General features: G+C 38.9%; 1 protein-coding gene across 3 annotated transcripts in view; it reads left to right on the forward strand.

Annotated features, from left to right (window-relative positions):
• Positions 1 to 15,420, forward strand: part of LOC150079120 (docking protein 5-like) — a 453,516-nt gene that overhangs the window by 375,575 nt on the left and 62,521 nt on the right. The window lies entirely within an intron of this gene.

The raw sequence follows: 15,420 nt of genomic DNA on the forward strand, positions 1-15,420 counted from the left end.
CTGGTCCCATAGGAGTTATTGTTGGTGACTCTGTCAGGAAGACGTGTAATATTGTGTAAAAAGGATAGATGGAATAGGACCAGAGTATGTCTGCCAGAAAAAAAAGTTGATGTTGTAGAGCAGATATCATCTTTGAAGGGTGATATTGTTGTACACATTGACACTAATGATGTTAAGAGTAGGAGATCTGCAGATTTATTTAACAAGTACAGGTCATATAAAGCATTTAGGGCTGAAGCCTCAAGCTATGGAAAAGTCTAGACTATGTATAAGTATAATGCAAAAGCATCAATAATACATAGCCAAATCTGAATTAACAGAATGTTAGCAAAACAGCATCGTTTTAAGTTCTATCTCATATTGTGAATACCTTCACAAGTTGCCATGATATTGTACTACTTCATATAAGTAACGCTTATTCGAAGTAGTGCAATATCTGGGTGGCGGTATCCATCTGAGAATAAGTAACATTAATTTTCTCCTCAGGTGAAGCGTTACTTATTCAAAGTAGTGCAATATCATGGTAACTCATTGTGAAGGTATTCACAATATGAGATATAACTTAAAACGATGCCGTTTTGCTAACATTCTGTTAATTCAGATTTGGCTATGTATTATTGATGCTTTTACATAGTCAAGTACAGGTCAATATTGAAAAAAAGTCTGGAGTTAGGGTTAAATTTGAAAGTGTCAGCAATTCTGCCCAACACGATAGGAGGGAGTATACAATGAGCCTTATCAGTCAATTCAGCCCTGGAGGGATTGTGCAAGGCTCACGGGCAGTAGTGTAGCTACCCTTTTTCAGGCCCGGAAGCAAAGAACATGTTCGGGCCCCTACTCAATTAATGAAAATTGCAAAAAGAGGAGACAGCCAAAGACACCGGGCCCCTAAAGGGCCCAGGCCTGGAGGCAATTGCCTTGCCTGCCTACATGGTAGCTACGCCACTTCTTATGGGATAGAATTTTTCTTGGTGTGGTCTGTGTTTGCTAACAGGAGAGAGTGCTTCTACAGGGATGGGATACACTTAAATAGAAGGAGTGCAAGAGTATTTGCTGAAGCTATCAAGGCAGTGTTAGGTGGGTCGGAAAACTACTAGCTTGGGTGGATTTACAGATCAAAAGGTTAAAAGTAGCCTGCAGCTACTTTTAACCTTTTCTCATATTCTCGAGGGCAATATGGTGATACAGATATACTAAAGAATAATATTTAAGATTAATAAGAAATAAACTCATACTCTTTATAAACTTGTACATTAGAAAATTTTAAAAATAATGGTGATGTTATCTCAGTCAATCTTTGTTAAAACCTTTGTCCACATATCTACTTGTTTTTTTTTTTTTTTCCCCCATATTTATCACAGAAGCTTGTCATTCAAAACATTTCACTTGCTGTTTGTGTGTTTAGTCACCCGCTGCCATCTTTGCCACCAGGAGGGAGACTATCTGCTCTTGCTAAACTCTAGGATTCTAGATTTGCTGCCCTCAGTCCATCACTGGCATAGAAGGAAGGATAGCCCAGCATGATGAAAAGCAAAAAAAAAATTGCTGTAGAGGTGGAATGGGTTTACAGTAAAAAGTGGAGATAGAAAGCAATAGGCATCTGAGAGAGGAAAGAAATTGAAGTGGTGGGGATAAGTAGGTGGCATTTCTCTCTTGAAGAACAACTCATTTACTCCAGTCAGCATAAGTGAATGGAACGTACAGCTGGAGACCAAAAGAGAGGCAGTGCCATTGCATTTTATGCATAACTTTTTTTTTTTTTTTTTTTTTTTTGTATCTGATGTAACAGTTGCAGGCATGCCTGCCTGCCTGCACCCATCTTCTTTGTTAACTAAAATACAACAGACAAAGAATGCATGGAGTTGACAAGAGGATTGTTCTCTATAAAAGGAATGGGAAATTATAGTATTCTACATCAGAAGCAGAGGTGTCAGTAAGAGTAAGAGAGGCATGCTTATAGAGCAAAGGGCTCAAGCTAATGGGAATGCTGTGGCCCAGGGGAGAACTGAGGGGGGCAGTTGTCCTCTGAATCACAGCCTTGTAAGATGCACTATTTGCTTGATGTTTGCGGAGCAGTCAAGTATGGGACATGATACTGCCATGGGGGATGTCTTTGTGTGTGTGCGATGCAAGGAGTGTAAGGAGATAAGGCGACAACTCAGCGTTGTTATGGGCCTATATGAGAGCTTGAAGGATAGGGTGGATGCCCTCGAAGGATTACAAGTGAGGGGCCCATCAAGCTCTCAGCTGCCCACACCAATGCCAGAGCTTGCACTTGGTCATCGCGGAACACAGCGGCAACCCCCAAGGCAGAATGCGCTGGTCCCAAAGGAACTAGTAGTTGTTGGTGACTCTATTGTCAGGGAAACGGGAAACATGCTTTGTAAAAAGGATAGGTGGAATAGGACCAGGGTATGTCTGCCAGGGGCAAAAGTTGATGACGTTGTAGAGCGGATATCATCTTTTAAGGGCACAAAAGGTGATATAGTTGTACACGTTGGCACTAATGACATTAAGAGTAGGAGACCGGCGGAATTACTTGACAAGTACAGGTCACTGATGAAAAAAAGCCGTGAATTAGGGTTGAAATTGAAAGTGTCTGCAATTCTGCCCAGACACGATAGGAGGGAGTATATGATGAGAGCCCTGTCAATCAATTCGGCCCTGGAAAGATTGTGCAGGGCTCAAGGGGTAGAATTTTTTTCAGCCTGGTCTGTACTTGTTAACAGGAGAGACTGCTTCTACAGGGATGGGATACACTTAAATAGAAAGGGTGCAAGAATGTTTGCTGATGCTATCGAGGCAATGTTAGGTGGGTCGGAAAACTGCTAGATTGGGGGGATACAAGGACTAATAGATTAACAGTAGCCACTGGCAGAGGTGAAAGTGATTCTTGCACTGCTTCTATTGGAATGAGCCGCAGCCTGGAAAATAAGATGCAGGATATTTCAGAGACTGCTGGGAATCATTGGGGTACAAGTAAACACATGGGTTGTGTTAGGGTAGCTAAGAAAAAGAACAGGTGCATGTATACTTGTGTGTACACCAATGCTAGGAGTTTAGTAAATAAATTTGATGAATTTGAGGTATTGCTCAAAACATCAAAGGCAGATATTGTGGGGATTTCAGAGACGTGGTGTCACACAGATATAAGAAATGCAGAACTGGAATTTGGGGAGTACAATGTGTACAGAAAGGATAGACAGGATAGGAAGGGAGGAGGGGTTATGCTATTAATTAAGAAACACATAAAATCCAAGGAAGTGAAGCCAGTCGACATCGCTGGACAGTGCAGTGTCGAGTCAGTTTGGTGTGACATAAGCATTGGGAGATCAAAATTGAGAGTAGGAGTGTGCTATAGGCCTAATGACTCTGATGAGTATAATAAGAAACTGTTCGGAGAAATAGAGTGGGCCAGTAAATCAGAGAGTCTTATAATGGGGGATTTTAATTTCCCAGATATTGACTGGAATTTGGGGGCTGGTCACTCACACAGTAGCAAGGCTTTTGTGGATTTATTGGATGATTGTTTTCTACATCAGCATGTTCGGGAGGCAACTAGAGGGAGTAATACTCTTGATTTGATTATCAGTAGTGATTCTTCATGCATTAAGAATCTGCAGATAAATGAACCACTTGGTGGCAGTGATCACAGTGTGCTGAAGTGGGAGTTACTCAAAGAGGTAACTACCATTAGGGGTAAAGGGAAGGGGTATTGCTTTCGTAAAGGCGACTACAATGGACTGAGACAGTATTTAAATTCTATACAGTGGGATCAACTGATGATATTGCCAACAGCAAATTCAAAATGGGAAGCATTCAAAGAACTTATCGTGGAAGCTACTAGGCTTTACATACCAACTAAGAAATATTGTTCAAGGTTTAGGCCTAAATGGTTGTCAGATGAACTAATGAGGCATATGGCAGAGAAGAAAAATGCATGGGATACATACAAATTAACACGTGACACGGATGCCTATGATAGATACAAGTTGATCTGTAACCAAGTTACAAAGGAGGTTAGGCAGGCGAAGGCAGATTACGAGAGATCCTTGGCAAGGGATGCGAAGAAAAACAGCAAAGAGTTCTTTACTTATGTAAACTCTAGAAGGAAGGGGATGAATCAGATTGGTCCACTTGAGATCGATGGGTCAACTGTTGATGACCCTGCTCGGGTAGCTAACAAACTAAATGAATATTTTGCATCGACATTCACACATGAGGAGTTATTCAGCGAGGGGAATGCCAGAGGTGTATTCAACTCTAGCAGTAAGCTAGAGAATCTTGTAATAACTGAGAGCAAAGTGGAGGAGAAATTGTTGAAGATAAACACAAGAAAGGCACCTGGGGTGGATGGGATCTATCCAGTTATATTAAAGGAGGCAGCAAAGGAGGTAAGCAAACCCTTAGCCATAATTATGAGAGCTTCCTTGGACTCAGGGGAGGTACCCATTGACTGGAGATGTGCAAATGTGACCCCAATTCACAAAGGGGGATCAAAGGCTGACACAAGTAATTATAGACCTGTGAGTTTAACTTCTGTTCCCGGAAAATTAATGGAGGCACTGGTGAAAGAAGCACTGCAGGATCATCTAGACAAGACTTCAGTTATAGCTAGGACACAGCATGGTTTTGTTAAGGGGAAGTCTTGCCTGACCAATTTGATTGGATACTATGATGCAGTCACAAAAGAACTGGATGCAGGGAATAACTTTGATATTATATACTTGGATCTTAGAAAGGCTTTTGATACTGTTGCACATGGAAGACTGCTGCACAAATTGGAGCAGTGTGGCATTGGAGGCAAGTTGCTGCTATGGATAAAGGGGTGGTTGAGGGGGAGAAGACAGAGAGTGGTAATCAATGGACACTGCTCATCGTGGACTAATGTTATTAGTGGAGTCCCTCAGGGTTCAGTATTGGGGCCTTTATTGTTTTCTGTATTTATAAATGATATTGATGATGGTATATCAGGCTTAATGTCCAAGTTTGCAGACGATACGAAGGTTGGCAGGGTTGTCAAGGACACTACTGACACTATGCTGCTGCAACAGGATTTGGAAAGGTTGAGCAGATGGGCTTCGAGGTGGCAAATGAAGTTTAACATTGACAAATGTAAAGTACTACATATGGGAAACAGCAACCCCAGAGCAACGTATCAACTCTGTGGTACTACACTGACAGTGGTAGAGAATGAAAGGGACCTGGGGGTGGTGGTGCAGGCAGATATGAAGTTCTCTGAGCAGTGCAGACGAGCTGCAAGAGTAGCTCATGGTGTATTGTCAATGATATATAGGAATTTTTCTAGCAGGGATAAGGAGGTGATTATTCCCTTGTATAAGGCAATGGTCAGGCCACACCTAGAGTACTGTATACAGGCCTGGAGGCCTCATTTCAGGAAGGATGTAGAGCTGCTGGAACGAGTACAGAGAAGGGCAACTCGATTGGTGAATGGGACAAAGGGGTTCTCTTACGAAGAAAGGCTTAAGTTTTGCAAATTACAGTGTCTGGAAACTAGGCACCAGCGGGGTGATCTGATAGAGGTGTACAAAGCCTTGAATGGTTTGAGCATGCTCAATGCTGATGGGATTCTTCCTCTAGCTCAGAAAAATCACCTGAGAGGGCATAAATTCAAATTGAGGAAAGACAGATGTAGGATAGATGTGCGGAAATTTGCCTTTAGCCAGCGGGTGGTTGGTGGGTGGAACAGACTTCCATCCCTTGTCGTGGAAGTTGATAGCCTAAATAAGTTTAAGGCTCAGCTGGACAGGTATTTCGAACGAACAGAGGGGTGAAGTGGAAGTGGTTATTTTTATTTATTTATGTTACTTTTTTTTTTTTTTTTTTTTTTTTTTGGCTGATGCTGCATAAGCTTGCTTTCTTGCATCAAATGCCTCTACTAATGCTAATACTAATGCTAATGCTAGAGGGAGGAAGAGGAAGCAAATGGAGTTGCCCTCTGTGGAAGGGGTTGGGTAGGAAGAAGTTAGAATATCCCACACTCGGAGCAGATTTTGCTTTCTGTATTATTAATCTGTTCTTTGCACACATACTTATTTAAAAACAGGTTATACTGAAAAGCTCATTAAGCTTAAAACTGCTGTTTAACAGTGAATATTTCTTCCTTTTTAATTTTCACATCAGTCATAAACTGTTCTCTAGTATTATTAGTTGATTGTTCTTGATAGAGCTACGCTTCTTATATTTTATTTTATTCTTTTCCCATGCATTTCATTTAACTTTTGCCGATACCGTGTGATCACAGAATGGTCTGTGTTTGTTAACAGGAGAGACTGCATCTACAGAGATGGCATACCCTTGAATAGAAAGGGTGCAAGAATATTTGCTGTTCTATCGAGGCAATGTTAGGTGGGTCTGAAAACTGCTAGTTTGGGAGGAGGATATACAGACTAATAGATTAACAATAACAGCAAGCAGAGGTGAAAGTGTTTCTTGCACTTCTTCTATTGGAATGAGCAGCAGCTTGGAAAGCAAGGTGCTGCGGATTTCAAGAACTGCTGGGAGTTATCATGGAACAAGTAAATACATGGGCTGTGTTCGGGTAACTAAGAGTAAGAACAGGTGCATGTATACTTGCATGTACATCAGTGCTGCGAGTATAGTAAATGAATTTGAAGTGCTGGTCAATACATCAAAGACAGATATTGTTGGGATATCAAAGATGTGGTTTCACACAATATAAGGAATTCAGAATTTGAATTTTGGCAATACAATGAGTATAGAAAGGACAAATGTCAAATGTGTAGGTGTTGCCAACCCCAGATAACGTGCACTACACATCCTTCAACTATATACTATACGTGTATAGTGTATGATGTGTAAGAGTTGTGATGTTTTCTGTTGGTGTGTTGTATGACCAGTGCCTCGCATCTTAGCAGGCATAGAGCATCCAACACCTGGTCAGGTGTGCCAGGTTGTACACATCTCATACTGGATTCGCCAGAGACTGAAGGAAAAGAGAGGGAATAGTGGAAGAAGTATGGGTGTAAGGGGAAGGTAAGAGTCAAGATGGGGGCGTAAGTAGAAGTCCCCCCCTTCCCGGAAAATAAAGTTAATTGAGGAAGAATGGAGGATAGGACAATGCAATTTCACCCTGAGTGGCCCCTCAGGGTCAGCAAAAATCTCACACTGGCAGCAAGCTGCCAGGGTCAGCAGTGATCCCAACCCATTGAAGGGGGTCAGCAATGGGTATCACGTCCTAGCACACGGGTAAAGTGGTGTTGACGCAATTCTGCCTCAAGATGAGGCCATTATTGGTCCCATCCTGCATTGCAGGGTCATCCAATCATATTGGTTGTTTAGTCAAGTCCAGGATGTTTTCTTAGTTGAGGTTGTTCATTCCATCTTTTTTGTTTTCCCTGTATGGTGATAGTAATTGTGCAGTATTACAGGATTTTTTTATACCTGAACTATGTCTGGTTTGGGATAGATTGTCAGTTTTGGTAAGTCAAGTTCAGTTCTTGACATTCTTACTCTTGTCATGTTATTTTATTTTCTTTGGTGTATCCTAGATGTTTTGTTGTGACATTATTGTGGTTTGCCTCTTAAATGCTTGAGCTGCAAAGTTGTAGGATGCCTTATAGTTTTTCCCTGTTCTGTACTAGTTCTTGTTCCCTTCCTTTCTGTAGTGGTCCAGTTGATATCTGTAAATCTCTACAGTGAAATAGCACTTGTTTTCATGACTCTGGCTGTTGGAAATAGTGGCAGTTTGGGGTCTGCTATTCTCGGTTTGTGTAGCTTCTCATTTAGGCCTCCATGCCCAGTCAGCAGAAAGGTTGCCTGGAGCCTGTGCTAAAACCATGCACAATATGATTTGGGATATTCTTGTATTGTGGGGAAAAAGACTCTCATAGTCTGTCCTAATGGCATTGTCTCCCATTTGCTTTGCCATTGTTCTGTAAATCTGTACCTAATGCTCAGAAGTTCCTGTTTTAAAGGTGCTGTGGTGTCCAAATTAATGCCTGATATTGCAGTTGGAAGGGCTCTCTTATATCTCTATTTTAGATAGAGATGGATGATCTCCAAGTGAATAGGAAGTTTTCCTTTTAGGACCTGCAGGGCTGGGGTAGATACTGTCCTGCAGGCTCTTGATATTACTAGCAGTATGGCCCTTTGTGCCTGGTTAAGTTGTTTGAAGACGGTATACTTGTCAGCCCTTCACCCCCATGCCCCAGCAGCATAGGTCATTATGGGTAGAAAGACTGCATGATAAGTGTATAGAAAAGGAAAGACAGTATAGGGAAGCAGCAATGACTTTAAAAAAATCAATCGAAAAGCCTCTGAAAATATATGGACGCAGACCTGGAAATCTCAAACAAACAATAAATTATACCAAATCAAACAACAGCAGAAATCCTGGAAATCAAGTTTTCAGTCAAACAGACATGAAGAGGTTATCCTCGCCCGGCTTCGCATCGGACACACATATTTAACACACTCTTACCTCCTAATGAAAGACAATCCTCCACAATGCCCTCAGTGTCTGACCACACTAACAGTGAAGCACATCATCATATAATGTCCACGATACCAAATTGCCTGCCAATCAGCTTTCAAATTGCATTCAAATGAGCCATTAAGCCTTGAACTCATTATGGGAGAAAAATCAAATGTCAGTGAACTGTTATCATACTTCAGCTTAATAAACTTAACTAATCATATCTAATATGTTAAATCAGTAACAATATAACGGGAAATAACAAAACTTGAACAGGCACAATATAGCCGAAGTTGCTCTTGCGCCATTAAACCCCAAACAACAACAACAACAACAAATATAGGGAAGCAGGAGGGGTTATGCTGTTAGGTAAGAAACACAAAATCTAAAGCAGTGCATTCAGTTAACATGGTAGGCTAGTGCAATGTTGAGTCAGTTTGGTGTGACATAAGCACTGGGAAAGTAAAAATGAGAGTAGGTGTGTGTTCTAGGTCTGATGAGTAAATGAACAGTTGTGCAGAGAAATAGACTGGCCCAGTAAATCAGAATGTCTCATAATGGGAGATTTTTAACTTTACAGATATTGACTGGAACTTGTGTGTTGGTCACTCACAACACTAGCAAGACTATTGTAGATTTATTGGATGACTGTTTTCTACAGCAGCATGTTCGAGAGGCAGTCAGAGGGAGCAATACTTGATCTGATTATCAGCAGTGCTTATTCATGCATTAAGAATCTGGAGAAAAAGTAATGACTAGGTGGTAGTGATTACGGTGTACTAATGTGGGATTTACTTAGATGTAACTATCGCCAGGGGTAAAGGAACGGGTTTTTGTTTTCGTAAAGGTGACTATTGTGGTCTCAGACAGTTTTTGAATTCTATACAGTCGGACAAACTAATGATGTTACCATCCACAAATTCTAAATGTAGAGCATTCGAGGAATGAAGCTTGGAAGCAACTAGGCTAAGAAATACTGTTCAAGGTGAGGCCTAAATGGATGTCAGATGAACTAATGAGACTCATGGCAGAGAAGAAAAGTGTATGGGATGCATATAAATTATCGGGTGACACAAAGCCTACAGTAGATATCAGCTAGTCTGTATGTAAACAAGTTGCAAAGGTGGTTAGGCAAGGGAAGGCTGATTATGAGAAAACTTTGGCAAAGGATGCAAGGAAAAACAGTCAAGTTTTCTTTACTTAGGTAAACTCTAGAAGGAAGGGGATCAATTAGATTGGTCTTCTTGATATTGATGGTTCAACTGTTAATGATCTGCTCAGGTAGTTGACAAACTGAATGAGTATTTTGAATCTACATTCAAACATGTCAGACCTGTTAGTTTAACTTATGCTCTGGATAAAATAATGGAATCTGGTTAAAGAAGCAATTCAGGTTCATCTAGACAAGCTGTAGTTATAGTTCAGACACAGCGTGGGTTTGTTAAGGAGAAATCTTGCCTGACCAAGTTGATTGGATACTATGATGTGGTCACAATGGATTTTGATGCAAAAAATAATTTTGATATCATATACTTAGATCTCACCAAAGCTTTTGGTAATGTTACACATAAAAGACTGCTGCACAAAATGCAGTGGTATAGCATTAAGAGCAAGTTGCTGCTATGAATAAAGGGCTGGTTGAGTGAAAGAAGACAGAGTCGTAATCAGTGGACACTGCACTTTGTAGACTGTCTTTGGAGTCTCCCTTGGTTCAATGTTGGGACCATAGTTTTCTATATTTATCAGTGATATTGATGACGGTATATCAGGCTTAAAGTTTGCTGATGATACAAAGGTTGACAGGGTTGTTAATGACAGTAATAAAAGTTCACTCCTGTGTAACAGGATCCACAAAAGTTGGGCAGATGGGCTGAGAGGTGGCAACTGAAGTTTAATGTTGACAAATGCAAAGTACTGCATATAGGTAGCAGTAACCTCAGAGTAACGTACCAACTGTGCAGTACTACACTCACCGTAGTGGAGAATGAAAAAGACCTGGTGATAATTGTGCAGTCAGATATGAAGTTTTTAGAGCAGTGCAGACAGGCTGCCAGAGGAGCTCGTTGGGCCTTGTCAAGGGTATACAGGAACTTTGCTAGCAGGAATAAGGAGGTGAATATCCCCTTGTATAATGGTCAGACCACACCTTTTATACGGCATACAGGTCTGGAGGCCTCATTTTAAGAAGGATTGGTGAGGGGAACAAAGGGATGCTCTTACCAAGAAAGGCTTGAGTTTTGCAAATTGCAGCATCTGGAGACTTGGGACCTGCAAGGTGATCTGATTGAGGTGTATAAGGCTTTGAGCAATCTCAGTGCTGATGGGATTCTTCCCCTTACTCAGTTTATGCACTTGAGAGGTCATAAATTCAAATTGAAGAAAGGCAGTTGCAAAAATTTGCCTTTTACAAGTGAGTAGTTGATTGCTGGAACTTAACTTTCATCTGTCACTGTGGAAGTTGAAATGGGAATGTTTTTATTTATTTTTTTTTTTTATTTTTTTTTGGCTGATGCTGTATAAGCTCTTTCTTATCACTGCTAATGCTGATCTTGGTAATTTGTCACTGGTGACACTTTCAATTGTGACAACTTGACCAATATGATGAATTGAACAATGTGTAGCCTAAAGGAGGTACATCACACAAAAATAGATAAACTTCTAAATTTTGAAAAGAGAATTAAGTTCAAGTAAACAATGTTTTAATGTAGCATAATTTCTCTAATAAGAGGTTATGCTAGATTAAAACTATTGTATTAGTATTTAAATAAAACAATCACCTATTCATTCTCAAATATATCTGATATATCATTCCATGTTTTAATCCAAAACAGAACTTACTTCAAATTCTCTATCATCAGTGTCAACTGTCATTAAATAATTTACAGTCATATTGAGTTATTGATTGCATCGTTTCTCACAGTTGATTCAGTTTTTGTCTTCATCTTTATTCTCTTCTGAGAAAAAATTTTGCTAATCAATCACTTCTACAGATTTTTGGGGAACAAAAGGCTGCAATTGTTCATCCTCACATTGAAGTGTGACAATATTGTGTTCGTTTTCATCAATCACAGTTATACTACTGGAAGTACTTACTTCTCGTTTTAAAGTTCATTTTTTTCAACCACAAATCCATGGTCATTTATTTTAATAATAATATTTTGAAACACTGATAATTATCAAAAAATATTTATACAAGGAAGTGACATTAGTTATGATTTTGATTCGCTTCCCCTCTCCTTCAACCCATGTACCCCAGGCTAAATCGCATACGAATGGCATATTAGATCATAGGTGTCAAACTCAAATAGGAACGGGGGCTACTAAACCTTATACAGTGATCAGTGCAGGCCACATATTGACTTGACTTGAAACTGCATTGGTTTTCAATATTTATATTTATTTATTAACACATACATGCATACAATCATATAGGAACTATAGCAGAGGTTCCCAAACTTTCTCAATTCACGGCACCGTTAGTGCCTCAGTAATTTTTTCATGGCACCCCTAGGCCAAAAGAAATAACTAACAGTTCCATTTATTAAGTACGAGGCAAAACAACCTAATAAGTAAGGTTGAAACTGTGATGAACTACCTCAAGCTAGTAGTTCACACAGTGTCTGACAGATGTCTGGTGTTGCTGTTTCCCTCAAATTTAAAATACATATCCCACCGTGCACAATTTGGGAACTGCTAAACTATAGAAAAAAGAAACAATTTTAGGTTTTAATATTGAATAGATTCAAAATCACTACAAAAGATATGACAACAAAAAAGATTCAAAATTAATTTAATATTGTTTGCTAGAAACTTGGCACCTTTTCCGAGAAACTATTTTTATCAGTATCAGGTATAAGCATTTTGTGATAATGCAGTTTTCAGTATGGATGATAAGTTCTAACTTTTTAATCTCGCCCAATGTGAAGTTTTGTCTTCAGGAGTGAAAATAACTGCTCACAAAAGTATGTACAGTCTGTCCTCGTATAGCACGATAGTTGCGTTCCTAGAAACCCTCGTGCAATGCGAAATCGTGCAATATAAACAACAGGCCCTATGGGAAAAGTAGGGTTACGTGCCGACCACCCAAGATTGAACACACATTTGGAACCAAAACATTACCAAACAATAAATAATCGGGTAATTTTAATCGTTATAAAATACATTAAGTATTTTATAATGATTAAAATACGTAATAAAAATATTATAATAAAGTATTTTTTAATACTAAAAAAGTATTTTTTACGAATAAAATACGTATTTTATTCGTAAAAAATTTATTATATTAAATAAAATAGTCGTAATAAAATACTTACGTATTTTATAATACTTAAGTCGTAATAAAATATTGCTAATGCTTTTGCTTCTATCGTAAGCAAACTTGCTTTTTGTTTGATTTTCTATCCAAACAGATGACAGCCGTTCCATCTCTTCCAATTCTTGTCTTAATCTAATGGATTTTAATTACACTTTGTGTTGTTCTGCTATGAAAGTTGTTTTTATTTTCTCTGCATTCTTTGTAATTCTCTGCGTTGCCTGATTTAGGTCTATAGCACGTGCAATATCACATGGCTTTTCATTTCGCTCAAAGCGTTTCACAATTTCATATTTTTTCTCTATCGACAGAGGCGGACAGAAGCCTTACGGGGGAAACCACGGTGGGCCGGAGGCCGGTGTGATTTTGGCCATAAACCGTAGTATGAGGCCACTATAAATTTTCCCGGGTAAGAATTTTTGATCCAGTCCGCCTCTGTTTATCGATATTGCTTTTTTTTTTTCTCTGAATCTGCAGTGTCTTAGAGAACGCTTCCTTTTCACACCTTTTAAGTATTTTACTCATTTTTAGGGAATAAAGCACAATTACAAAACGAGGAGGCATGCTTGATACACATAAACAAAGCTGCGCGCGTGTAGCAACTGAATAAACAACACCGTAAAGGCCGAGATACACTATTAACACCTCACATTTTACCAAAGCACATTTCTGGGGGTTACTACCATAAAACAATAAAAAAACAATTTCCAGTTGCATTTCTGCTAGTGAAATCTGTTATAAACTGGTAGTAAACTCCATCTAATTGCATTTGCTATTATATCGATAACTGGAATTGTGTTGGTTTTTACGTTATTATGGTGAAATGTGTTTCCCCTTCACTGATATAAAACACATAAATACATTTTCAGAATCTTCATTCCTATCGTGTTGCGTTCAGTTGGGGTGATTCCGCGTTCGACTGCCATTTCTTGTAAACACAAAGGCGAATCGTGTATAAGCGAATTTGGTTCGTGTTATATAAGATAACGTTCCCCTATTTATAAATCGTGTATGATCGAATTCGTGTAATGTAAACACGTGTTATACGAGGACCGACTGTACTAACAAACAGCTGAGATTCTCGCAGCAAACATGCATTTCAACAAAATGTCTTGGCAAGTAAGAATAAAAGTCAGGACATCAACTTTACTACACTTCTCTATTTGAATGTTACTTTTTGCTTTCTCAACATCGAAAGAAAATTAAATGCTAAAATAGTAAAAAATTGTTTTCACACATCTTGAATCTTCAAATTCAAATATTAATTCCTGAATATCTGAGGCATACTTGCTGAAATTACAATTACGTATGAATCTTGATAATTTTTACATGAAGGAAAATTAGTCAAATCAAAATATTTCAGTTGTCTTTCCCAAATTCCAAGTTTTATCTTAAAGGTTTTAACACAGTCATACATTAACATCACAACCTGATTTTGACCCTGAAGTTTTAAGTTCAGTTCATTTAAATGCCCCATAATATCTACAACGAAAACCAAATCCTGAAACCAGTTCTTATCATTAAGTTGTTCCGGTGACTCTCCTTTCATTTCTAAAAACATTTTGATTTCTTGGCGTAGTACCCAAAATCACTTTAAAACCTTAAGAATTTTATGATTTCTAGTTATAAAATGAAATGTTATGTGTTTTGTTGTATTTTTATTATTTTGTTGAATATTTCCAATTAAATTTTAATCTGTTCAGGTCAAAATCGGGAGTGTTATGGGCCACATGCGGCCCATGGGCCATGTGTTTGACACCCCTGTATTTGATCACAACACTTGGCTACTTTTTCGTAGATCTCATTACCTCTACCAGGGGCATATTCAGGGGTGGGCAGAGAGGGCATATGCCCTCTTAACCAAAAATTTGAAATTAAAGAAAAAGAATGCAGGGGGCATTCTAAATAAAAAAAAAAAATAATAAAAAAAAAAACTCAAAAGCCTGGTCACCATGCCCCCCGCCCCTACGATGATACTTGGATATGCTACTGACCTCTATGCCGCATACTTCTTCTCTATGGCAAAGCCCGCCTAAAAAGTATTCAGTGGTCTATTTGATTAATCTAATGATATTGTCAAAGTAACACTTGCATTCATCTCAAGAGTTCTTGTTTGTTGCAACAGCTGATATTGGCAAGATTTTCTGGTGGTAGTGAGTTTCAAATGAGCATGAAGTTAATGTTAGGCAAAAACAAACTTAAATATAAGGTGTGGCTAAAAAGAAATGAGAAATATTTTTTAAATCATTTATTATTTTAAATATAACAGCTTGAATGTTTATCCTCTTCAAATTACTCTCCATCCGTGCCTGTGCAGTGCTCCATTCACAATTCCTGGGATCTAAAACAGCAGCAGACATCCTCAGAAGATACTGCCTTTAATTGCTGCATTGTTCTTCCAAATGTCTCCTAAGTCCTTAAATCATTTTCCTTTGACGTGGATTTTAATCTTCAGAAACAGAAAAAAAGTTTCATGGCACCAGATGTGGCAAATAAGGGTGCTCCAATGTTTTGATTTTGTTTTTCGTTAAAAACTCTCTCACTGCGACAGAGGAATGATATGGCACATTGTCATGATTCAAAATCATTTGTCTGGCCATAAATTGGGTTGTGTCTTTTGAATTTTTTCATGAAGTCTTCCTGAAATTTC

The sequence above is a fragment of the Mastigoproctus giganteus genome, chromosome 10 (assembly GCF_048544385.1).
Source record: "Mastigoproctus giganteus isolate SK-2022 chromosome 10, ASM4854438v1, whole genome shotgun sequence".
Lineage (NCBI taxonomy): Eukaryota > Metazoa > Arthropoda > Arachnida > Uropygi > Thelyphonidae > Mastigoproctus > Mastigoproctus giganteus.